Raw genomic sequence first — 25,776 nt, 5'->3', positions numbered from 1 at the left:
AGTGCCCTCTCACACCCGGTGCCCCCTCACTCTCAGGTGTTCACACTCGGTGTCCTCTCACACTCGGGTGTTCACACTCGGTGCCCTCTCACACTCGGTGCCCCCTCACACTCGGTTGTTCACACTCGGTGCCCCCTTAGTCTCAGGTGTTCACACTCGGTGCCCTCTCACATTCGGGTGTTCACACTCGGTGCCCTCTCACATTCGGTGCCACCTCACACTCAGGTGTTCACACTCGGTGCCTGCTCACTCTCAAGTGTTCACACTCGCTGCCCTCTGACAGTCGGTGCCCTCTCACACTCAGTGCCCCCTAACGCTCGGGTGTTCACATTCGGTACCCTCTCACACTCGGTACCCCCTCACTCTCGAGTGTTCACACTCGGTACCCTCTCACACTCGGTGCCCCCTCACTCTCGGGTGTTCACACTCGTTGCCCTATAACACTCGGGTGTTCACACTCAATGCCTTCTCACTATTGTGTTTTCGCATTCAGTGCCCTCTCACACTTGGGTGATCACACGGTGCCCTCTCACACTCGGTGCCCTCTCACACTCGGTTGTTCACACTCGGTGCCCCCTCACTCTCAGGTATTCACACTCAGTGCCCTTTCACACTCGGGTGTTCGCACTTGGTGCCCTCTCACACTCGGTGCACCCTCACTCTCGGGTGTTCACACTCGGTGCCCTCTCACTCTTGGGTGTACACACATGGTGCCCTCTCATTCTCGGTGCCCCCTCACACTCGGGTGTTCACACTCGGTGCCCTCTCACACTCGGTGCCCCCTCACACTCAGGTGTTCAGACTCGTTGCCCTCTCACTCTCAGGTGTTCACTCTCAGTGCCCCCTCACACTCAGATGTTCACACTCGGTGCCATCTCACGCTCGGTACCCCCTCACTCTCAGGTGTTCACACTCGTTGCCCTCTAACGCTCGGGTGTTCACACTCAGTACCCTCTCACATTGGTGCCCTCTCACACTCAGGTGTTCACACACGGTGCCCTCTCACACTCGATGCCCCCTCACTCTCAAGTCTTCACACTCGGTGCCCTCTCAATCTCTGCTGTTCACACTCGGCGCCCTCCCAAACTCGTGTGTTCACACTCGGGGCCCCCTCACTCTCAGGTGTTCACTCTTAGTGCCCCCTCACACTCGGGTGTTCACACTCGGTGCCCTCTCACATTGGTGCTCCCTCACACTCGGGTGTTCACACTCGGTGCCCTCTCACACTTGGTACCCCCTCACTCTCAGGTGTTCACACTCGTTGCCCTCTAAAACTCGGGTGTTCACACTCAGTACCCTCACACATCGGTGCCCCTTCACACTCGGAACCCCTTCACTCTCGGGTGTTCACACTCGGTGCCCACTCACACTCGTGTGTTTCCACTCGGTGCCCCCTCACTCTCAGGTGTTCACACTCAATGCACTCACACTCGGGTGTTCACACTTGGTGCCTTCTCACAATCGGTGCCCCCTCACTCTCGGGTGTTCACATTCGGTGCCCCCTCACACTGGGGTGTTCACACTCGGTGCCCTCTCACACTCGGTGCCCCCTCACTCTAGGGTGTTCACACTCGGTGCCCTCTCACACTCAGGTGTTCACACTCGGTGCCCCCTCACTCTCAGGTGTTCACACTCAATGCCCTCACACTCGGGTGTTCAAACTTGGTGCCCTCTCACAATCGATGCCCCCTCACTCTCGGATGTTCACACTCGGTGTCCTCTCACTCTTGGGTGTTCAGACTCGGTGCCCTCTCACACTCGGTGCCCCCTCAATCTCAGGTGTTCAGACTCGGTGCCCTCTCACTCTCGTGTGTTCACTCTCGGTGCCCCTTCACACTCGGGTGTTCACACTCGGTGCCCTCTCACACTTGGTGCTGCCTCACACTCAGATGTTCAGACTCGTTGCCCTCTCACTCTCGGGTGTTCACTCTCGGTGCCCCCTCACACTCGGGTGTTCACACTCGGTGCCCTCTCATACTTGGTGCTCCCTCACACTTGGGTGTTCACACTCAGTGCCCTCTCACACTCACTACCCCCTCACTCTCAGGTGTTCACACTCGTTGCCCTATAACACTCGGGTGTTCACACTCAATGCCTTCTCACTATCGGGTTTTAACATTCAGTGCCCTCTCACACTTGGGTGTTCACACACGGTGCCCTCTCACACCCGGTGCCCCCTCACTCTCAGGTGTTCACACTCGGTGTCCTCTCACACTCAGGTGTTCACACTCGGTGCCCTCTCACACTCGGTGCCCCCTCACACTCGGTTGTTCACACTCGGTGCCCCCTTAGTCTCAGGTGTTCACACTCGGTGCCCTCTCACACTCGGGTGTTCACACTCGGTGCCCTCTCACATTCGGTGCCACCTCACACTCAGGTGTTCACACTCGGTGCCTGCTCACTCTCAAGTGTTCACACTCGCTGCCCTCTGACAGTCGGTGCCCTCTCACACTCAGTGCCCCCTAATGCTCGGGTGTTCACATTCGGTACCCTCTCACACTCGGTACCCCCTCACTCTCGAGTGTTCACACTCGGTACCCTCTCACACTCGGTGCCCCCTCACTCTCGGGTGTTCACACTCGTTGCCCTATAACACTCGGGTGTTCACACTCAATGCCTTTTCACTATCGTGTTTTCGCATTCAGTGCCCTCTCACACTTGGGTGATCACACACGGTGCCCTCTCACACTCGGTGCCCTCTCACACTCGGTTGTTCACACTCGGTGCCCCCTCACTCTCAGGTATTCACACTCAGTGCCCTTTCACACTCGGGTGTTCGCACTTGGTGCCCTCTCACACTCGGTGCACCCTCACTCTCGGGTGTTCACACTCGGTGCCCTCTCACTCTTGGGTGTACACACATGGTGCCCTCTCATTCTCGGTGCCCCCTCACACTCGGGTGTTCACACTCGGTGCCCTCTCACACTCGGTGCCCCCTCACACTCAGGTGTTCAGACTCGTTGCCCTCTCACTCTCAGGTGTTCACTCTCAGTGCCCCCTCACACTCAGGTGTTCACACTCGGTGCCATCTCACGCTCGGTAGCCCCTCACTCTCAGGTGTTCACACTCGTTGCCCTCTAACACTCGGGTGTTCACACTCAGTACCCTCTCACATTGGTGCCCTCTCACACTCAGGTGTTCACACACGGTGCCCTCTCACACTCGATGCCCCCTCACTCTCAAGTCTTCACACTCGGTGCCCTCTCAATCTCTGCTGTTCACACTTGGCGCCCTCCCAAACTCGTGTGTTCACACTCGGGGCCCCCTCACTCTCAGGTGTTCACTCTTAGTGCCCCCTCACACTCGGGTGTTCACACTCGGTGCCCTCTCACATTGGTGCTCCCTCACACTCGGGTGTTCACACTCGGTGCCCTCTCACACTTGGTACCCCCTCACTCTCAGGTGTTCACACTCGTTGCCCTCTAAAACTCGGGTGTTCACACTCAGTACCCTCACACATCGGTGCCCCTTCACACTCGGAACCCCTTCACTCTCGGGTGTTCACACTCGGTGCCCACTCACACTCGTGTGTTTCCACTCGGTGCCCCCTCACTCTCAGGTGTTCACACTCAATGCACTCACACTCGGGTGTTCACACTTGGTGCCTTCTCACAATCGGTGCCCCCTCACTCTCGGGTGTTCACATTCGGTGCCCCCTCACACTCGGGTGTTCACACTCGGTGCCCTCTCACACTCGGTGCCCCCTCACTCTCGGGTGTTCACACTCGGTGCCCTCTCACACTCAGGTGTTCACACTCGGTGCCCCCTCACTCTCAGGTGTTCACACTCAATGCCCTCACACTCGGGTGTTCAAACTTGGTGCCCTCTCACAATCGATGCCCCCTCACTCTCGGATGTTCACACTCGGTGTCCTCTCACTCTCGGGTGTTCAGACTCGGTGCCCTCTCACACTCGGTACCCCCTCACTCTCAGGTGTTCACACTTGTTGCCCTCTAACACTCGGGTGTTCACACTCGGTGCCCTATCACACATGGTGCCGTCTCAGATTCGGGTGTTCACACTCAGTGCCCTCTCACACTTGGTGCTCCCTCACACTCAGGTGATCACACTCGGTACCCCCTCACACTCGGGGCCCCCTCACACTCAGGTGTTCTCACTCGATATCCTCTCACACTCGGATGTTCACACTTGGTGCCCTCTCACTGTCGGGTTCTCATGCACGGTGCCCTCTCACACTCAGGTGTTCACACTCGGTGCCCTCTCACTCACGGGTGTTCACACTCGGTGCTTTTCAAACTCGGTGCCCCTTCGCTCTCAGATGTTTACACTTAGTGCCCCCTCACACTCGGGTGTTCACACTCGGTCCCCCCTCACTCTCAGGTGTTCAGACTCGGTGCCCACTCACATTTGGGTGTTCACACTCGGTGCCCTCTCACACTCGGAACTCCCTCACTCTCCGGTGTTCACACTCGCTGCCCTCTCACACTCGGGTGTTCACACTCGGTGCCCTCTCACAGTCGGTGCCCTCTCAATGTCGGATTCTCACACTCGGTGCCCTCTCACACTCAGGTGTTCACACTCGGTGCCCTCTCACACTCGGTGCCCTCTCACAGTCGGTGCCCACTCACACTCAGCTCTTAACACTCGTGGCCCACTCACTCTCGACTGTTCACACTCGGTGCGCCCTGACACTCGGTGCCCTCTCACTTTTGGTGCCCCCTCACACTCGGGTGTTCACACTCAGTACCCTCTCACACTCGGTGCCCCCTCACTCTCGGGTGTTCACACTCGTTGCCCTATAACACTCGGGTGTTCACACTCAATGCCTTCTCACTATCGGGTTTTCACATTCAGTGCCCTCTCACACTTGGGTGATCACACACGGTGCCCTCTCACACTCGGTGCCCTCTCACACTCGGGTGTTCACACTCGGTGCCCCCTCACTCTTAGGTATTCACACTCAGTGCCCTCTCACACTCGGTTGTTCACACTCGGTGCCCTCTCAAACTCGGGTGTTCACACTCGGTGCCCCCGACACTACCTTGCCCTCTCACACTTGGTGTCGCCTCACTCTCGGGTGTTCACACTCGTTACCCCCTCACTCTCGAGTGTTCACAGTCGGTGCCTTCATACACTCGGTGCCCCTTCACTCTTGGGTGTTCACACTTAGTGCCCGCTCACACTTGGTGCCCCAAAACTCTCAGGTGTTCACACTCCGTGCCCTCTCACACTCGGGTGTTCACACTCGGTGCCCTCTCATGCTCAGTGCGCTCTCAAACTCGGGTGTTCACATTGGGTGCTCTCTCACACTCGGTGCCCTCTCACTCTAGGGTGTTCACACTCGGTGCCCGCTCACTTTCGAGCGTTCAGACTCGGTGCCCCATCACACTCAGGTGTTCACACTCGGTGCCCCCGACACTACAGTGCCCTCTCACACTTGGTGCCCCCTCACTCTTGGGTGTTCACACTCGGTACCCTCTCACACTCGGTACCCCCTCACTCTCGAGTGTTCACTAATGGTGCCTTCTCACACTCGGTGCCCCTTCACTCTCAGGTGTTCGCAGTTAGTGCCCGCTCACCCTTGTTGCCCCTTCACTCTCAGGTGTTCACACTCGGTGCCCTCTCACACTTGGTGCCCCCTCACACTCATGTGTTCACATTCGGCGCCCACTCAGTCTCAGGTGTTCACACTCGGTGCCCTCTCACACTCGGGTGTTTACACTCAGTGCCCTCTCACCTTCGGTGCCACCTCATTCTCAGGAGTTCACACTCGGTGCCCTCTCAGACTCGGGTGTTCGCACTCAGTGGCCGCTCACACTCGGTGCCCCCTCACTCTCAGGTGTTCATACTCGGTGCCCTCTCACACTCGGTGCCCTCTCACACTTGGGTGTTCACACTCGGTGACCTCTCACACTCAGTGCCCTCTCAAACTCGGGTGTTCACACTGGGTGCTCTCTCACACTCGGTGCGCTCTAACTCTAGGGAGTTCACACTCGGTGCCCGCTCACTATCGAGTGTTCACAATCATTGCCCTATCACACTCGGGTGTTCACCCTCGGTGCCCTCTCATACTCGGGTGTTCACACTCGGTGCCCCCTCACTCTCAGGTGCCCACACTCAATGCCCTCTCACACTCGGGTGTTCACACTTGGTGCCCTCTCACACTCGGTGCCCCCTCACTCTCGGGTATTCACACTCCGTGCAATCTCGCTCTCGGGTGTTCACACTTGGTGCCCTCTCACAATCGGTGCCACCTCACTCTCGGGTGTTCACACTCCTTGCCCTCTCACACTCGGGTGTTCAGACTTGGTGCCCTCTCAAACTCGGTGCCCGCTCACTCTCGGGTGTTCACACTGGGTGCCCTCTCATACTCGGGTGTTCACACTCGGTGACCCCTCACTCTCAGGTGTTCACACTCGGTGCCCTCTCACTCTCGGGTGTTCACTCTCGGTGCCCCCTCACACTCGGGTGTTCACATTCGGTGCCCTCTCACACTCGGTGCCCCCTCACTCACAAGTGTTCACACTCGGTGCACTCTCACTCTCGGGTGTTCACACTCGGTGCCCTCTCACACTTGGTGCTCTCTCACACTCAGGTGTTCACACTCAGTGCCCTCTCACACTCGTTTCCCTTTTTACTCTCAGGTGTTCACACTCGTTTCCCTCTAACACTCGGGTGTTCACACTTGGTGCCCTCTCACACTTGGTGCTCCCTCACACTCAGGTGATCACACTCGGTTACCTCTCACACTCGGTGCCCCCTCACACTCAGGTGTTCTCACTCGGTATCCTCTCTGACTCGGGTGTTCACACACGGTGCCCTCTCACACTCGGGTGTTCACACTCGGTGCCCCCTCACTCTCAGGTGCCCACACTCAATGCCCTCTCACACTCGGGTGTTCACACTTGGTGCCCTCTCACACTCGGTGCCCCCTCACTCTCGGGTATTCACACTCCGTGCAATCTCGCTCTCGGGTGTTCACACTTGGTGCCCTCTCACAATCGGTGCCACCTCACTCTCGGGTGTTCACACTCCTTGCCCTCTCACACTCGGGTGTTCAGACTTGGTGCCCTCTCAAACTCGGTGCCCGCTCACTCTCGGGTGTTCACACTCGGTGACCCCTCACTCTCAGGTGTTCACACTCGGTGCCCTCTCACTCTCGGGTGTTCACTCTCGGTGCCCCCTCACACTCGGGTGTTCACATTCGGTGCCCTCTCACACTCGGTGCCCCCTCACTCACAAGTGTTCACACTCGGTGCACTCTCACTCTCGGGTGTTCACACTCGGTGCCCTCTCACACTTGGTGCTCTCTCACACTCGGGTGTTCACACTCAGTGCCCTCTCACACTCGTTTCCCTTTTTACTCTCAGGTGTTCACACTCGTTTCCCTCTAACACTCGGGTGTTCACACTTGGTGCCCTCTCACACTTGGTGCTCCCTCACACTCAGGTGATCACACTCGGTTACCTCTCACACTCGGTGCCCCCTCACACTCAGGTGTTCTCACTCGGTATCCTCTCTGACTCGGGTGTTCACACACGGTGCCCTCTCACACTCGGGTGTTCACACTCGGTGCCCTCTCACACTTGGGTGTTCACACTCGGTGCCCTCTCACACTCGGTTGTTCACACTCGGTGCCCTCCCAAACTCGAGTGTTCACACTCGGTGCCCCCGACACTATGGTGCCCTCTCACACTTGGTGCCCCCTCACTCTCGAGTGTTCACACTCGGTGCCTTCTCACACTTGGCGCCACTTCACTCTCGGATGTCAACACTTAGTGCCTTCTCACTCTCGGGTGTTCATGCTCGGTGCCCCCTTGCACTCGGGTGCTCTCACCCGGTGCCCTCTCACACTGAGTGTCTCCTCACACTTGGGTGTTCATGCTCGGTGCCCTCTCACTCTCGGGTGTTCGCGCTCAGTGCCCTCTCACCCTCAGGTGTTCACGCTCAGTGCCCTCTCACTCAGGGGTTCACACTTGGTGCCCTCTCACGCTTGGGTTCTCACACTCATTGCCCACTCACTCTTGGGTCTTCACATTTGGTGCCCTGTCAGAATTGGGTTCTCGCACTCGGTGCCCCTTCGCTCTCGGATGTTAACACTTAGTGCCCTCTCACACTCGGGTGTTCACACTCAGTGCCTTCTCACAATCGGGTGTCCACATTCAGTGCCCTTTCACACTTGGGTGTTCACATACGGTGACCTCTCACACTCGATGACCCATCATTCTGGGGTGTTCACACGCGGTGCCCTCTCACTCTCGGTGCCCCCTCACACTCGGGTGTTCAGACACGGTGCCCTCTCGCTCTTGGGTGTTCACTCTTGGTGCCCCCTCACACTCGGGTGTTCACACTTGGGGCACTCTCACACTTGGTGCTCCCACACAACTGAGTGTTCACACTCGGTGCACTCTCACACTCGGTGCCCCCTCACTCTCAGGTGCCTACACTTAATGCCCTCTCACACTCGGGTGTTCACACTGTGCCCTCTCACACTCGGTGCCCCCTCACTCTCGGGTATTCACACTCGGTGCAATCTCGCTCTCGGGTGTTCACACTTGGTGCCCTCTCACAATCGGTGCCACCTCACTCTCAGGTGTTCACACTCGGTGCCCTCTCACACTCTGGTGTTCACACTCCTTGCCCTCTCACACTCAGGTGTTCAGACTTGGTGCCCTCACACTCGGTGCCCTCTCACTCTCGGGTGTTCACACTGGGTGCCATCTCATCCTTGGGTGTTCACACTCGGTGAGCCCTCACTGTCAGGTGTTCACACTCAGTGCCCTCTCACTCTCGGGTGTTCACTCTCGGTGCCCCCTCACACTCGGGTGTTCACATTCGGTGCCCTCTCACACTCGGTGCCCCCTCACTCTCAAGTGTTCACACTCGGTGCACTCTCACTCTCGGGTATTCACTCTCGGTGCCCCCTCACAATCGGGTGTTCACACTCGGTGCCCTCTCACACTTGGTGCTCTCTCACACTCGGGTGTTCACACTCAGTGCCCTCTCACACTCGGTTCCCACCTTACTCTCAGGTGTTCACACTCGTTGACCTCTAACACTCGGGTGTTCACACTTGGTGCCCTCTCACACTTGGTGCTCCCTCACACTCAGATGATCACACTCGGTATCCTCTCTGACTCGGGTGTTCACACACGGTGCCCTCTCACACTCAGGTGTTCACACTCGGTGCCTTCTCACACTCGTTTGTTCACACTCGGTGCCCTCCCAAACTCGAGTGTTCACACTCGGTGCCCCCGACACTATGGTGCCCTCTCACACTTGGTGCCCCCTCACTCTCGAGTGTTCACACTCGGTGCCTTCTCACACTCGGTGCCCCTTCACTCTCGGGTGTTCACACATAGTGCCCGCTCACCCTCGGTGCCCCCTCACTCTCAGGTGTTCACATTCGGTGCCCTCTCACACTCGGGTGTTCAACCTCGGTGCCCTCTCACACCCGGTGCCCCCTCACACTCAGAGGTTCACATTCGGTTCCCCTCTCAGTGTCAGGTGTTCACACTCGGTGTCCTCTCACACTCGGGTGTTCACACTCGGTGCCCTCTCACATTCAGTGCCACCTCAGTCTCAGGAGTTCACACTCGGTGCCCTCTCAGACTCGGGTGTTCACACTCGGTGCCCTCTCAAACTCAGGTGTTTACACTCGTTGTCCTCTCACACTTGGTGCCCTCTCACTCTTGGGTGTTCACACTCGGTGTCCTCTCACACTTGGTGCCCCCTCACTCTCAGGTGTTCACACTCGGTACCCTCTCACTCTTGGTGCCCCCTCACTCTCGAGTATTCACAGTCAGTGCCTTCTCACACTTGGCGCCACTTCACTCTCGGATGTCAACACTTAGTGCCTTCTCAATCTCGGGTGTTCATGCTCGGTGCCCCCTTGCACTCGGGTGCTCTCACCCGGTGCCCTCTCACACTCAGTGTCTCCTCACACTTGGCTGTTCATGCTCGGTGCCCTCTCACTCTCGGGTGTTCGCGCTCAGTGCCCTCTCACCCTCGGGTGTTCATGCTCAGTGCCCTCTCACTCAGGGGTTCACACTTGGTGCCCTCTCACGCTTGGGTTCTCAAACTCGTTGCCAACTCACTCTTGGGTCTTCACACTTGGTTCCCTGTCAGAATTGGGTTCTCACACTCGGTGCCCCTTCACTCTCGGATGTTAACACTTAGTGCCCTCTCACACTCGGGTGTTCACACTCAGTGCCTTCTCACAATCGGGTGTCCACATTCAGTGCCCTTTCACACTTGGGTGTTCACATACGGTGCCCTCTCACACTCGATGCCCCATCACTCTGGGGTCTTCACACGCGGTGCCCTCTCACTCTCGGTGCCCCCTCACACTCGGGTGTTCAGACACGGTGCCCTCACGCTCTTGGGTGTTCACTCTTGGTGCCCCCTCACACTCGGGTGTTCACACTTGGGGCCCTCTCACACTTGGTGCTCCCACACAACTGAGTGTTCACACTCGGTGCACTCTCACACTCGGTACCCCGTCAATCTCAGGTGTTCACACTCGTTGCCCTCTAACACTCGGGAGTTCACACTTGGTGCCCTCTCACACTCGGTGCTGCCTCACTCTCGGGTGTTCACACTCGGTGTCCTCTCACTCTCGGGTGTTCACACTTGGTGCCCTCTCACTCTTGGTGCCCCCTCACACTCGGGTGTTCACGTTCGGTGCCCTCTCACACTCGGTGCCCCCTCACTCTCAGGTGTTCATACTCGGTGCCCTCTCACTCTCGGGTGTTCACTCTCGGTGCCCCCTCACACTCGGGTGTTCACACTCGGTGCCCTCTCACACACGGTGCCCTCTCACACTCGGGTGTTCACACTTGGTGCCCTCTCACACACGGTGCCCCCTCAATCTCGGGTGTTCAAACTCAGTGCCCTCTCACACTCGGGTGTTCACACTCGGTGACCTCTCACTCTCGGTGCCCCCTCGCACTCGGGTGTTCACACTCTGTGTCCTCTCACACTCGGTGCCCCCTCACTCTCAGGTGTTCAGACTCGGTGCCCTCTCACTCTCGGGTGTTTACTCTCGGTGCCCCCTCACACTCGGGTGTTCACACTCGGTGCCCTCTCACACTTGGTGCTCCCTCACACCCGAGTGTTCACACTCGGTGCCCTCTCACACACGGTACCCCCTCACTCTCAGGTGTTCACACTCGTTGCCCTCTCACACTCGGGTGTTCACACTCGGTGACCTCTCACACTCAGTGCCCTCTCAAACTCGGGTGTTCACACTGGGTGCTCTCTCACACTCAGTGCCCTCTCACTTTAGAGTGTTCACACTCGGTGCCCACTCACTCTCGAGCGTTCACACTCGTTGTCCTATCACACCCGGGTGTTCACACCCGGTGCACTCTCACACTCCGGTGTTCACACTCGGTGCCCCCTCACTCTCGAGCGTTCACACTCAGTGCCCTATCACATTCGTGTGTTCACACTCAGTACCATCTCACGCTCGGTGCCCCCTCACTCTCGAGTGTTCACATTCGGTGCCTTATCACACTCGGTGCCCTCTCACACTCGGGTGTTCACACTCAGTGCCTTCTCACTCTCAGATGTTCATGCTCTGTGCCCCCTCGCACTCAGGTGCTCACACCCGGTGACTTCTCACACTCAGTGCACCCTCACACTTGGGTGTTCATGCTCGGTGCCCCCTCGCACTCGGATGCTCACACTCAGTGCCCTCTCAAACTCGGGTTTTCACACGCGATGCCCTCTCACTCTCGGGTGCTCACGCTCGGTGGCCTCTCACTCTCGGGTGTTCACGCTCGGTGCGCTCTCACCCTCGGGTGTTCACGCTCAGTGCCCTCTCACTCAGGGGTTCACACTTGGTGCCCTCGCACACTGGGGTTCTCACACTCGTTTCCCACTCACACTCGGTGCCCCCACACTCTCGGGTGTTCAAGCTCAGTGCCCACTCAAACTCTGGTGTTCACACTCGGTGCCCCCTCACTCTCAGGTGTTCACACTCAATGCCCTCTCACACTCAGGTGTTCACACTTGGTGCCTCACACACTCGGTGCCCCCTCACTCTCGGGTGTACACACTCGGTGCCCTCTCACACTCGGGTATTCACACTCGGTGCCCCCTCACTCTAAGGTGTTCACACTCAATGCCCTCACACTCGGGTGTTCACACCTGGTGCCCTCTCACACTCGGTGACCCTCACTCTCGGGTGTTCACACTCGGCGCCCTCTCACTCTCGTGTGTTCACACTCGGTGCCCTCTCACTCTCGGTGCCCCCTCAAACTCGGGTGTTCACACTCGGTGCCCTCTCACACTCGGTGCCCCTTCACTCTCAGGTGTTCACACTCGTTGCCCTCTCACACTCGGGTGTTCACACTCGGTGACCTCTCACACTCAGTGCCCTCTCAAACTCTGGTGTTCACACTGGGGGCTCTCTCACACTCGGTGCCCTCTCACTCTCAGGTGTTCTCACTCGGTGCCCGCTCACTCTCGAGCGTTCACACTCGGTGCCCTATCACACTCGGGTGTTCACACTCGGTGCACTCTCACACTCAGGTGTTCACACTCGGTGTGCTCTCACTCTCAGGTGTTCACACTCGGTGCCTTTTCACACTCGGTGCCCCTTCGCTCTCGGATGTTAACACCTAGTGCCCTCTCTCAAATGGGTGTTCACACTCAATGCCTTCTCACTATCGGGGGTTCACATTCAGTGCCCTCTCACACTTGGGTGTTCACACACGGTGCCCTCTTACACTCAGTGCCCCCTCACACTCGGGTGTTCACACTTGGAGCCCTCTCACACTCGGGTGTTCACACTCAGTGCCCCCTCACTCTCAGGTGTTCGCACTCAATGCCCTCACACACTCAGGTGTTCATACTCGGTGCCCTCTCACACTCGGTGCCCCCTCACTCTCAGGTGTTCACACTCGGTGCCCTGTCACTCGCGGGTGTTCACACTCGGTGCCCTCTCACTCTCGGTGCCCCCTCACACTCGGGTGTTCACACTCGGTGGCCTCTCACTCTCGGTGCCCCCTCACACTCGGGTGTTCACACTCGGTGGCCTCTCACACTCGGTGCCCCCTCACTCTCAGGTGTTCAGACTCAGTGCCCTCTCACTCTCGGGTGTTCATTCTCGGTGCCCCCTGACACATGTGTCTTCACACTCGGTGCCCTCTCACACTTAGTGCTCCCTCACACTCGGGTGTTCACACTCGGTGCCCTCTCACACTCGGTACCCCCTCACTCTCAGGTGTTCACACTCGTTGCCCACTCACACTCGGGTGTTCACACTCAGTGACCTCTCACACTCAGTACCCTCTCAAACTCGGGTGTGCCCACTGGGTTCTCTCTCACACTCGGTGCCCTCTCATTCTAGGGTGTTCACACTCGGTGCCCGCTCAGTCTCAAGCGTTCACACTCGGTGCCCTATCACACTTGGGTGTTCACACTCGGCGCACTCTCACACTCGGGTGTGCACACTCGGTGCCCTCTCACACTCGGTACTCCCTCACTCTCAGGTGTTCACACTCGTTGCCCTTTCACACTCGGGTGTTCACACTCGGTGCCGTCTCACACTTGGTGCTCCCTCACACTCGGGTGATCACATTCGGTACTCTCTCACACTCGGTGCCCCCTCACACTCAGGTGTTCTCACTCGTTAACCTCTCAGACTCAGGTGTTAACACACAGTGCCCTCTCACATTCGCATGTTCACACTCGGTGCACTCTCATACTCGGTTGTTCACACTCGGTGCCCTCCCAAACTCGGGTGTTCACACTCGGTGCTCCCGACACTACGGTGCGCTCTCACACTTGGTGCCCCCTCACTCTCGGGTGTTCACACTCGGTACCCTCTCACACTCGATACCCCTCACTCTCGAGTGTTCACACTCAGTGCCTTCTCACACTCGGTGCCCCTTCATTCTCGGGTGTTCACACTTAGTGCCCGCTCACACTCGGTGCCCCCTCAATCTCAGATGTTCACACACGGTGCCCTCTCACACTCGGGTGTTCACACTCAGTGCCCTCTCACACTTGGTGGCCCCTCACACTCGGGTTGCCACATTCGGTGCCCCCTCAGTCTCAGGTGTTCACACCCGGTGCCCTCTCACACTCGGGTGTTCACACTCGGTGCCCTCTCACATTTGGTGCCACTTCACTCTCAGGTGTTCACACTCGGTGCCCTCTCACACTCGGTTGTTCACACTCTGCCCTCTCAAACTCAGGTGTTCACACTCGTTGTTCTCTCACACTTGGTGCCCCCTCACTCTCGAGTGTTCGCACTCAGTGCCTTCTCACACTCGGTGCCACTTCACTCTCAGGTGTTCACACTTAGTGCCTTCTCACTCTTGGGTGTTCATGCTCGGTGCCCCCTTGCAATCGGGTGCTCACACCCGGTACCCTTTCACAATCAGTGTCCCCTCAAACTTGGGTGTTCATGCTCGGTGCCCTCTCACTCTCAGGTGTTCGCGCTCGGTGCCCTCTCACCCTCGGGTGTTCACGCTCAGTGCCCTCTCACTCAGGGGTTCACACTTGGTGCCCTCTCACACTTGGGTTCTCACACTCGTTGCCCACTCTCTCTTGGGTCTTCACACTTGGTGCCCTGTCACACTTGGATTCTCACACTCGGTGCCCCTTCGCTCTCAGATGTTAACACTTAGTGACCTCTCACACTCGGGTGTCCACATTCAGTGCCCTTTCACACTTGGGTGTTCACATACGGTGCCCTCTCACACTCGGTGCCCACTCACTCTTGGGTGTTCACGCTCGGTGCCCTCTCACACTTAGCTGTTCACACTCGGGGCCCCCTCACTCTCAGGTGTTCACACTCAATGCCCTCTCACACTCGGGTGTTCACACTTGGTGCCCTGTCACACACGGTGCCCCCTCACTCTCAGGTGTTCACACTCGGTGCCCTCTCACACTTGGTGCTCCCTCACACTCGGGTGTTCACACTCAGTGCCCTCTCACACTCGGTACTCCCTCACTCTCAGGTGTTCACACTCGTTGCCCTTTCACACTCGGGTGTTCACACTCGGTGCCCTCTCACACTTGGTGCTCCCTCACACTCGGGTGATCACATTCGGTACTCTCTCACACTCGGTGCCCCCTCACACTCAGGTGTTCTCACTCGGTATCCTCTCAGACTCAGATGTTAACACACCGTGCCCTCTCACACTCGCATGTTCACACTCGGTGCACTCTCACACTCGGTTGTTCACACTCAGTGCCCTCTCAAACTCGGGTGTTCACACTCGGTGCCCCCGACACTACGGTGCGCTCTCACACTTGGTGCCCGCTCAGTCTCGGGTGTTCACACTCGGTGCCCTCTCACACTCGGTGCCCCTTCACTCTCAGGTGTTCACACTTGTTGCCCTCTCACACTCGGGTGTTCACACTCGGTGACCTCTCACACCCAGTGCCCTCTCAAACTCTGGTGTTCACACTGGGGGCTCTCTCACACTCGGTGCCCTCTCACTCTCAGGTGTTCTCACTCGGTGCCCGCTCACTCTCGAGCGTTCACACTCGGTGCCCTATCACTCTCGGGTGTTCACACTCGGTGCACTCTCACACTCAGGTGTTCACACTCGGTGTGCTCTCACTCTCAGGTGTTCACACTCGGTGCCTTTTCACACTCGGTGCCCCTTCGCTCTCGGATGTTAACACCTAGTGCCCTCTCTCAAATGGGTGTTCACACTCAATGCCTTCTCACTATCGGGGGTTCACATTCAGTGCCCTCTCACACTTGGGTGTTCACACACGGTGCCCTCTCACACTCAGTGCCCACTCACACTCGGGTGTTCACACTTGGAGCCCTCTCACACTCGGGTGTTCACACTCAGTGCCCCCTCACTCTCAGGTGTTCGCACTCAATGCCCTCACACACTCGGGTGTTCATACTCGGTGCCCTCTCACACTCGGTGCCCCCTCACTCTCAGGTGTTCACACTCGGTGCCCTGTCACTCGCGGGTGTTCACACTCGGTGCCCTCTCACTCTCGGTGCCACCTCAGACTCGGGTGTTCACACTCGGTGGCCTCTCACACTCGGTGCCCCATCACTCTCAGGTGTTCAGACTCAGTACCCTCTCACTCTTGGGTGTTCATTCTCGGTGCCCCCTGACACTCGGGTCTTCACACTCGGTGCCCTCTCACACTTAGTGCTCCCTCACACTCGGGTGTTCACACTTGGTGCCCTCTCACACTCGGTACCCCCTCAGTCTCAGGTGTTCACACTTGTTGCCCACTCACACTCGGGTGTTCACACTCAGTGACCTCTCACACTCAGTACCCTCTCAAACTCGGGTGTGCCCACTGGGTTCTCTCTCACACTCGGTGCCCTCTCATTCTAGGGTGTTCACACTCGGTGCCCGCTCAGTCTCAAGCGTTCACACTCGGTGCCCTATCACACTTGGGTGTTCACACTCGGCGCACTCTCACACTCGGGTGTTCACACTCGGTGCCCTGTCACACTTGGTGCTCCCTCACACTCAGGTGTTCACACTCAGTGCCCTCTCACACTCGGTACTCCCTCACTCTCAGGTGTTCACTCTCGTTGCCCTTTCACACTCAGGTGTTCACACTCGGTGCCCTCTCACACTTGGTGCTCCCTCACACTCGGGTGAACACATTCGGTACTCTCTCACACTCGGTGCCCCCTCACACTCAGGTGTTCTCACTCGGTAACCTCTCAGACTCAGGTGTTAACACACAGTGCCCTCTCACACTTGCATGTTCACACTCGGTGCACTCTCACACTCGGTTGTTCACACTCGGTGCCCTCTCAAACTCCGGTGTTCACACTCGGTGCCCCCGACACTACGGTGCGCTCTCACACTTGGTGCCCGCTCACTCTCGGGTGTTCACACTCGGTACCCTCTCACACTCTATACCCCTCACTTTCGAGTGTTCACACTCGGTGCCTTCTCACACTCGGTGCCCCTTCATTCTCGGGTGTTCACACTTAGTGCCCGCTCACACTCGGTGCCCCCTCAATCTCAGATGTTCACACACGGTGCCTGCTCACACTCGGGTGTTCACACTCAGTGCCCTCTCACACTCGGTGGCCCCTCACACTCGGGTTTCCACATTCGGTGTCCCCTCAGTCTCAGGTGTACACACCCGGTGCCCTCTCACACTCGGGTGTTCACACTCAGTGCCCTCTCAAACTCAGGTGTTCACACTCATTGTCCTCTCACACTTGGTGCCCCCTCACTCTCGAGTGTTCGCACTCAGTGCCTTCTCACACTCGGTGCCACTTCACTCTCAGGTGTTCACACTTAGTGCCTTCTCACTCTTGGGTGTTCATGCTCGGTGCCCCCTTGCAATCGGGTGCTCACACCCGGTGCCCTTTCACACTCAGTGTCCCCTCAAACTTGGGTGTTCATGCTCGGTGCCCTCTCACTCTCAGGTGTTCGCACTCGGTGCCCTCTCACCCTCGGGTGTTCACGCTCAGTGCCCTCTCACTCAGGGGTTCACACTTGGTGCCCTCTCACACTTGGGTTCTCACACTCGTTGCCCACTCTCTCTTGGGTCTTCACACTTGGTGCCCTGTCACACTTGGATTCTCACACTCGGTGCCCCTTCGCTCTCGGATGTTAACACTTAGTGCCCTCTCACACTCGGGTGTCCACATTCAGTGCCCTTTCACACTTGGGTGTTCACATACGGTGCCCTCTCACACTCGGTGCCCACTCACTCTTGGGTGTTCACGCTCGGTGCCCTCTCACACTTAGCTGTTCACACTCGGTGCCCCCTCACTCTCAGGTGTTCACACTCAATGCCCTCTCACACTCGGGTGTTCACACTTGGTGCCCTGTCGCACACGGTGCCCCCTCACCCTCAGGTGTTCAAACTCGGTGCCCTCTCACACTCGGGTGTTCACGCTCGGTGACCCCTCAATCTCAGGTGTTCACACTCAGTGCCCTCTCACTCTCGGTGCCCCCTCACATTCGGGTGTTCACACTCTGTGTCCTCTCACACTTGGTGACCCCTCACTCTCAGGTGTTTAGACTCGATGCCCACTCACTCTCGGGTGTTCACTCTCGGTGCCCCCTCACACTCGGGTGTTCACACTCAGTGCCCTCTCACACTCGGTTCCCCCTCACACTCAGGTGTTCTCACTCGGTATCCTCTCAGACTCGGGTGTTCACACTCGGTGCCCCCTCACTCTCGGGTATTCACACTCGGTGCACTCTTGCTCTCGGGTGTTCACACTTGGTGCCCTCTCACAATCGGTGCCACCTCACTCTCGGGTGTTCACACTCGGTGCCCTCTCACACTCATGTGTTCACACTCCTTGCACTCTCACACTTGGTGCCCCTCACTCTCGGGTGTTCACACTGGGTGCCCTCTCATAATCGGGTGTTCACACTCGGTGACCCCTCACTCTCAGGTGTTCACACTCAGTGGCCTCTCACTCTCGGGTGTTCACTCTCGGTGCCCCCTCACACTCGGGTGTTCACATTCGGTGCCCTCTCACACTCGGTGCCCTCTCACTCTCAGGTGTTCACACTCGGTGCACTCTCACTCTCGGGTGTTCACTCTCGGTGCCCCCGCACATTCGGGTGTTCACACTCGGTGCCCTCTCACACTTGGTGCTCTCTCACACTCGGGTGTTAACACTCAGTGCCCTCTCACACTCGGTTCCCGCCTTACTCTCAGGTGTTCACACTCATTGCCCTCTAACACTCGGGTGTTCACACTTGGTGCCCTCTCACACTTGGTGCTCCCTCACACTCAGGTGATCACACTCGGTACCCTCTCACACTCGGTGCCCCCTCACACTCAGGTGCTCTCACTTGGTATCCTCTCAGACTCGGGTGTTCACACACGGTGCCCTCTCACACTCGGGTGCTCACACTCGGTGCCCTCTCACACTCATTTGTTCGCACTCGGTGCCCTCCCAAACTCGGGTGTTCACACTCGGTGCCCCCGACACTATGGTGCCCTCTCACACTTGGTGCCCCCTCACTCGCGAGTGTTCACACTCGGTGCCTTCTCACACTCGGTGCCCCTTCACTCTTGGGTGTTCACACATAGTGCCCGCTCACTCTCGGTGCCCCCTCACTCTCAGGTGTTCACATTCGGTGCCCTCTCACACTCAGGTGTTCAACCTCGGTGCCCTCTCATACTCGGTGCCCCCTCACACTCGGGGGTTCCCATTCGGTTCCCCTCTCAGTGTCAGGTGTTCACACTCGGTGCCCTCTCACACTCGGGTGTTCACACTCGGTGCCCTCTCACATTCAGTGCCACCTCAGTCTCAGGAGTTCACACTCGGTGCCCTCTCAGACTCGGGTGTTCACACTCGGTGCCCTCTCAAACTCAGGTGTTCACACTCATTGTTCTCTCACACTTGGTGCCCTCTCACTCTCGGGTGTTCACACTCGGTGTCCTCTCACACTTGGTGCCCCCTCACTCTCAGGTGTTCACACTCGGTACCCTCTCACACTTGGTGCCACCTCACTCTCGAGTATTCACAGTCAGTGCCTTCTCACACTTGGCGCCACATCACTCTCGGATGTCAACACTTAGTGCCTTCTCACTCTCGGGTGTTCATGCTCGGTGCCCCCTTGCACTCGGGTGCTCTCACCCGTTGCCCTCTCACACTGAGTGTCTCCTCACACTTGGGTGTTCATGCTCTGTGCCCTCTCACTCTCGGGTGTTCGCCCTCAGTGCCCTCACACCCTCGGGTGTTCACGCTCAGTGCCCTCTCTCTCAGAGGTTCACACTTGGTGCCTTCTCACGCTTGGGTTCTCACACTCGTTGCCCACTCACTCTTGGGTCTTCACACTTGGTGCCCTGTCACACTTGGGTTCTCGCACTCGGTGCCCCTTCGCTCTCGGTTGTTAACACATAGTGCCCTCTCACAATCGGGTGTCCACATTCAGTGCCCTTTCACACTTGGGTGTTCACATATGGTGCCCTCTCACACTCGATGCCCCATGACTCTGGGGTGTTCACACTTGGATCCCTCTCACACTCGGTGCCCCCTCACTCTCGGCTGTTCACTCTCGGTGTCCTCTCACTCTTGGTGCCCCCTCACACTCCGGTGTTCAGACACGGTGCCCTCTCGCTCTCGGGTGTTCACTCTCTGTGCTCCCTCACACTCGGGTGTCCACACTCGGGGCCCTCTCACACTTGGTGCTCCCACACAACTGAGTGTTCACACTCGGTGCACTCTCACACTCGGTACCCCCTCAATCTCAGGTGTTCACACTCGTTGCCCTCTAACACTCGGGTGTTCACACTTGGTGCCCTCTCACTCTTGGTGCCCCCTCACACTCGGGTGTTCACATTCGGTGCCCTCTCACACTTGGTGCCCCCTCACTCTCAGGTGTTCACACTCGGTGCCCTCTCACTCTCGGGTGTTCACTCTCAGTGCCCCCTCACACTCAGGTGTTCACACTCGGTGCCCTCTCACACTTGGTTCTCTCTCACACTCGGGTGTTCACACTCAGTGCCCTCTCACACTCGGTTCCGCCTCACTCTCAGGTGTTCACACTCATTGCCCTCTAACACTCGGCTGTTCACACTTGGTGCCCTCTCACACTTGGTGCTCCCTCACACTCGGATGATCACACTCGGTACCCTCTCACACTCGGTGCCCCCTCACACTCAGTTGTTCTCACTCAGTATCCTCTCAGACTCGGGTGTTCACACATGGTGCCCTCTCACACTCGAGTGTTCACACTCGGTGCCCTCTCACACTCGGTTGTTCACACTCGGTGCCCTCTCAAACTCGGGTGTTCACACCTGGTGCCCCTGACACTACGGTGCCCTCTCACACTTGGTGCCCCCTCACTCTCGGGTGATAACACTCAGTACCTTCTCACACTCGATACCCCCTCACTCTCGAGTGTTCACACTCGGTGCCTTCTCACACTCGGTGCCCCTTCACTCTCGGGTGTTCACACTTAGTGCCCGCTCACCCTCGGTGCCCCCTCACTCTCAGGTGTTCACATTCGGTGCCCTCTCACACTCGGGTGTTCAACCTCGGTGCCCTCTCACACTCGGTGCCCCCTCACACTCGGGGGTTCATATTCGGTTCCCCTATCAGAGTCAGGTGTTCACACTCGGTGCCCACTCACACTCAGGTGTTCACACTCGGTGCCCTCTCACATTCAGTGCCACCTCACTCTCAGGAGTTCACACTCGGTGCCCTCTCAGACTCGGGTGTTCACACTCGGTGCCCTCTCAAACTCAGGTGTTCACAGTCATTGTCCTCTCACACTTGGTGCCCTCTCACTCTCGGGTGTTCACACTCGGTGCCCCCAACACTCGGTGTCCTCTCACACTTGGTGCCCTCTCAAACTCAGGTGTTCACACTCGTTGTCCTCTCACACTTGGTGCCCTCTCACTCTCGGGTGTTCACACTCGGTGTCCTCTCACACTTGGTGCCCCCTCACTCTCAGGTGTTCACACTCAGTACCCTCTCTCACTTGGTGCCCCCTCACTCTCGAGTATTCACAGTCAGTGCCTTCTCACACTTGGCGCCACTTCACTCTTGGATGTCAACACTTAGTGCCTTCTCACTCTCGGGTGTTCATGCTCGGTGCCCCCTTGCACTCAGGTGCTCTCACCCAGTGCCCTCTCACACTGAGTGTCTCCTCACACTTGGGTGTTCATGCTCGGTGCCCTCTCACTCTTGGGTGTTCGCACTCAGTGCCCTCTCACCCTCAGGTGTTTACGCTCAGTGCCCTCTCACTCAGGGGTTCACACTTGGTGCCCTCTCACGCTTGGGTTTTCACACTCGTTGCCCACTCACTCTTGGGTCTTCACACTTGGTGCCCTGTCACACTTGGGTTCTCACACTCGGTGCCCCTTCGCTCTCGGTTGTTAACACATAGTGCCCTCTCACACTCGGGTGTTCACACTCAGTGCCTTCTCACAATCGGGTGTCCACATTCAGTGCCCTTTCACAATTGGGTGTTCACATACGGTATCCTCTCACACTCGATGCCCCATCACTCTGGGGTGTTCAGACTCAGTGCCCTCTCACTCTCGGTGCCCCCTCACACTAGGGTGTTCAGACACAGTGCCCTCTCGCTCTCGGGTGTTCACTCTTGGTGCCCCCTCACACTCGGGTGGTCACACTTGGGGCCCTCTCACACTTGGTGCTCCCACACAACTGAGTGTTCACACTCGGTGCACTCTCACACTCGGTACCCCCTCAATTTCAGGTGTTCACACTCGTTGCCCTCTAACACTCGGATGTTCACACTTGGTGCCCTGTCACACTCGGTGCCGCCTCACTCTCGGGTGTTCACATTCGGTGCCCTCTCACACTTGGTGCCCCCTCACTCTCAGGTGTTCACACTCGGTGCCCTCTCACTCTCGGGTGTTCACTCTCGGTGCCCCATCACACTCGGGTGTTCACACTCGGTACCCTCTCACACTTGGTTCTCTCTCACACTCGGGTGTTCACACTCAGTGCCCTCTCACACTCGGTTCTGCCTCACTCTCAGGTGTTCACACTCAATGCCCTCTAACGCTCGGGTGTTCACACTTGGTGCCCTCTCACACTTGGTGCTCCCTCACACTCGGGTGATCACACTCGGTACCCACTCACACTCGGTGCCCCCTCACACTCAGTTGTTCTCACTCGGTATCCTCTCAGACTCGGGTGTTCACACATGGTGCCCTCTCACACTTGAGTGTTCACACTCGGTGCCCTCTCACACACGGTTGTTCACACTCAGTGCCCTCTCAAACTCGGGTGTTCACACTTGGTGCCCCTGACACTACGGTGCCCTCTCACACTTGGTTCCCTCCCACTCTCGGGTGTTAACACTGAGTACCCTCTCACACTCGATACCCCCTCACTCTCGAGTGTTCACACTCGGTGACTTCTCACTCTCGGTGCCCCTTCACTCTCGGGTGTTCACACTTAGTGCCCGCTCTCACTCGGTGCCCCAACACTCTCAGCTCTTCACACTCGGTGCCCTCTCACACTCGGGTGTTCAACCTCGGTGCCCTCTCACACTCGGTGCCCCCTCACACTCGGGTGTTCACATTCGGTTCCCCTCTCAGTGTCAGGTGTTCACACTCGGTGCCCTCTCACACTCGGGTGTTCACACACGGTGCCCTCTCACATTCAGTGCCACCTCACTCTCAGGAGTTCACAATCGGTGCCCTCTCAGACTCGGGTGTTCACACTCGGTGCCCTCTCAAACTCAGGTGTTCACACTCGTTGTCCTCTCACACTTGGTGCCCTCTCACTCTCGGGTGTTCACACTCGGTACCCTCTCACACTTGGTGCCCCCTCACTCTCGAGTGTTCACACTCAGTGCCTTCTCACACTCGGCGCCACTTCACTCTCGGATGTTAACACTTAGTGCCTTCTCACTCTCGGGTGTTCATGCTCGATGCCCCCTTGCACTCGGGTGCTCACACCCGGTGCCCTCTCACACTGAGTGTCTCCTCACACTTGGGTGTTCATGCTCGGTGCCCTCTCACCCACGGGTGTTCGCGCTCGGTGCCCTCTCACCCTCGGGTGTTCACGCTCAGTGCCCTCTCACTCAGGGGTTCACACTTGGTGCCCTCTCACACTTGGGTTCTCACACTCGTTGCCCACTCACTCTTGGGTCTTCACACTTGGTGCCCTGTCACACTTGGGTTCTCGCACTCGGTGCCCCCTCGCTCTTGGATGTTAACACTTAGTGCCCTCTCACACTCGGGTGTTCACACTCAGTGCCTTCTCACAATCAGGTGTCCACATTCAGTACCCTTTCACACTTGGGTGTTCACATACGGTGCCCTCTCACACTCGGTGCCCCCTCACTCTCAGGTGTTCACACTCAATGCCCTCTCACACTTGGGTGTTCACACATGGTGCCCTCTCACACACGGTGCCCCCTCACTCTCGGCTGTTCAAACTCAGTGCCCTCTCACACTCGGGTGTTCACGCTCGGTGACCTCTCACTCTCAGTGCCCCCTCACTCTCGGGTGTTCACACTCTGTGTCCTCTCACACTCGGTGCCCCCTCACTCTCAGGTGTTCAGACTTGGTGCCCTCTCACTCTCGGGTGTTTACTCTCGGTGCCCCCTCACACTCGGGTGTTCACACTCGGTGCCCTCTCACACTTGGTGCTCCCTCACACTCGGGTGATCACATTCGGTACTCTCTCACACTCGGTGCCCCCTCACACTCAGGTGTTCTCACTCGATATCATCTCACGCTCGGTTGTTCACACTCAGTGCACTCTCACACACGATTGTTCACACTCGGTGCCCTCTCAAACTCGGGTGTTCACACTCGGTGCCCCCGACACTACGGTGCCCTCTCATACTTGGTGCTCTCTCACACTCGGGTGTTCACACTCAGTGCCCTTTCACACTCGGTTACCCCCTCACACTCAGGGGTTCACACTTGGTGCCCTCTCACACTTGGGTTCTCACACTCGTTGCCCACTCACACTTGGGTCTTCACACTTGGTGCCCTGTCACACTTGGGTTCTCACACTCGGTGCCCCTTCACTCAGATGTTAACACTTAGTGCCCTCTCACACTCGGGTGTTCACACTCAGTGCCCTTTCACACTCGGTTACCCCCTCACTCTCAGGTGTTCACACTCATTGCCCTCTAACACTCGGGTGTTCGCACTCGGTGCCCTCTCACACTTGGTGCTCCCTCACACTCGGGTGATCACATTCGGTACTCTCTCACACTCGGTGCCCCCTCGCACTCAGGTGTTCTCACTTGGTATCCTCTCAGACACGGGTGTTCACACACAGTGCCCTCTCACACTCGCATGTTCACACTCGGTGCACTCTCACACTCAGTTGTTCACACTTGGTGCCCGCTCACTCTCGGGTGTTCACACTCGGTACCCTCTCACACTCGATACCCCTCACTCTCGAGTGTTCACTCTCGGTGCCTTCTCACACTCGGTGCCCCTTCATTCTCGGGTGTTCACACTTAGTGCCTGCTCACCCTCAGTGCCCCCTCAATCTCAGGTGTTCACACATGGTGCCCTCTCACACTCGGTGGCCCCTCACACTCAGGTGTTCACATTCAGTGCCCCCTCAGTCTCAGGTGTTCACACTCGGTGCCCTCTCACACTCAGGTGTTCACACTCAGTGCCCTCTCACATTCGGTGCCACCTCACTCTCAGGTGTTCACACTCGGTGCCCTCTCACACTCGGGTGTTCACACTCAGTGCCCTCTCAAACTCAGGTGTTCACACTCGTTGTCCTCTCACACTTGGTGCCCCCTCACTCTCGAGTGTTCACACTCTGTGCCTTCTCACACTCGGTGCCACTTCACTCTCAGGTGTTCACACTTAGTGCCTTCTCACTCTCGGGTGTTCATGCTCGGTGCCCCCTTGCACTCGGGTGCTCACACCCGGTGCCCTCTCACACTCAGTGTCCCCTCAAACTTGGGTGTTCATGCTCGGTGCCCTCTCACTCTCGGGTTTTCATGCTTAGTGCCCTCTCACTCAGGGGTTCACACTTGGTGCCCTCTCACACTTGGGTTCTCACACTCGTTGCCCACTCACTCTTGGGTCTTCACACTTGGTGCCCTGTCACACTTGGGCTCTCACACTCGGTGCCCCTTCTCTCTCAGATGTTAACACTTAGTGCCCTCTCACACTCGGGTGTTCACACTCAGTGCCTTCTCACTATCGGGTGTCCACATTCAGTGCCCTTTCACACTTGGGTGTTCACATACGGTGCCCTCTCACACTCGGTGCCCACTCACCCTCGGGTATTCACGCTCGGTGCGCACTCACACTTAGCTTTTCACACTCGGTGCCCCCTCACTCTCAGTTGTTCACACTCAATGCCCCCTCACTCTCGGGTGTTCAAACTAGGTGCCCTCTCACACTCGGGTGTTC

Source organism: Carcharodon carcharias, chromosome 7 (assembly GCF_017639515.1).
Source record: "Carcharodon carcharias isolate sCarCar2 chromosome 7, sCarCar2.pri, whole genome shotgun sequence".
Lineage (NCBI taxonomy): Eukaryota > Metazoa > Chordata > Chondrichthyes > Lamniformes > Lamnidae > Carcharodon > Carcharodon carcharias.
This window is presented reverse-complemented; position numbering follows the sequence as displayed.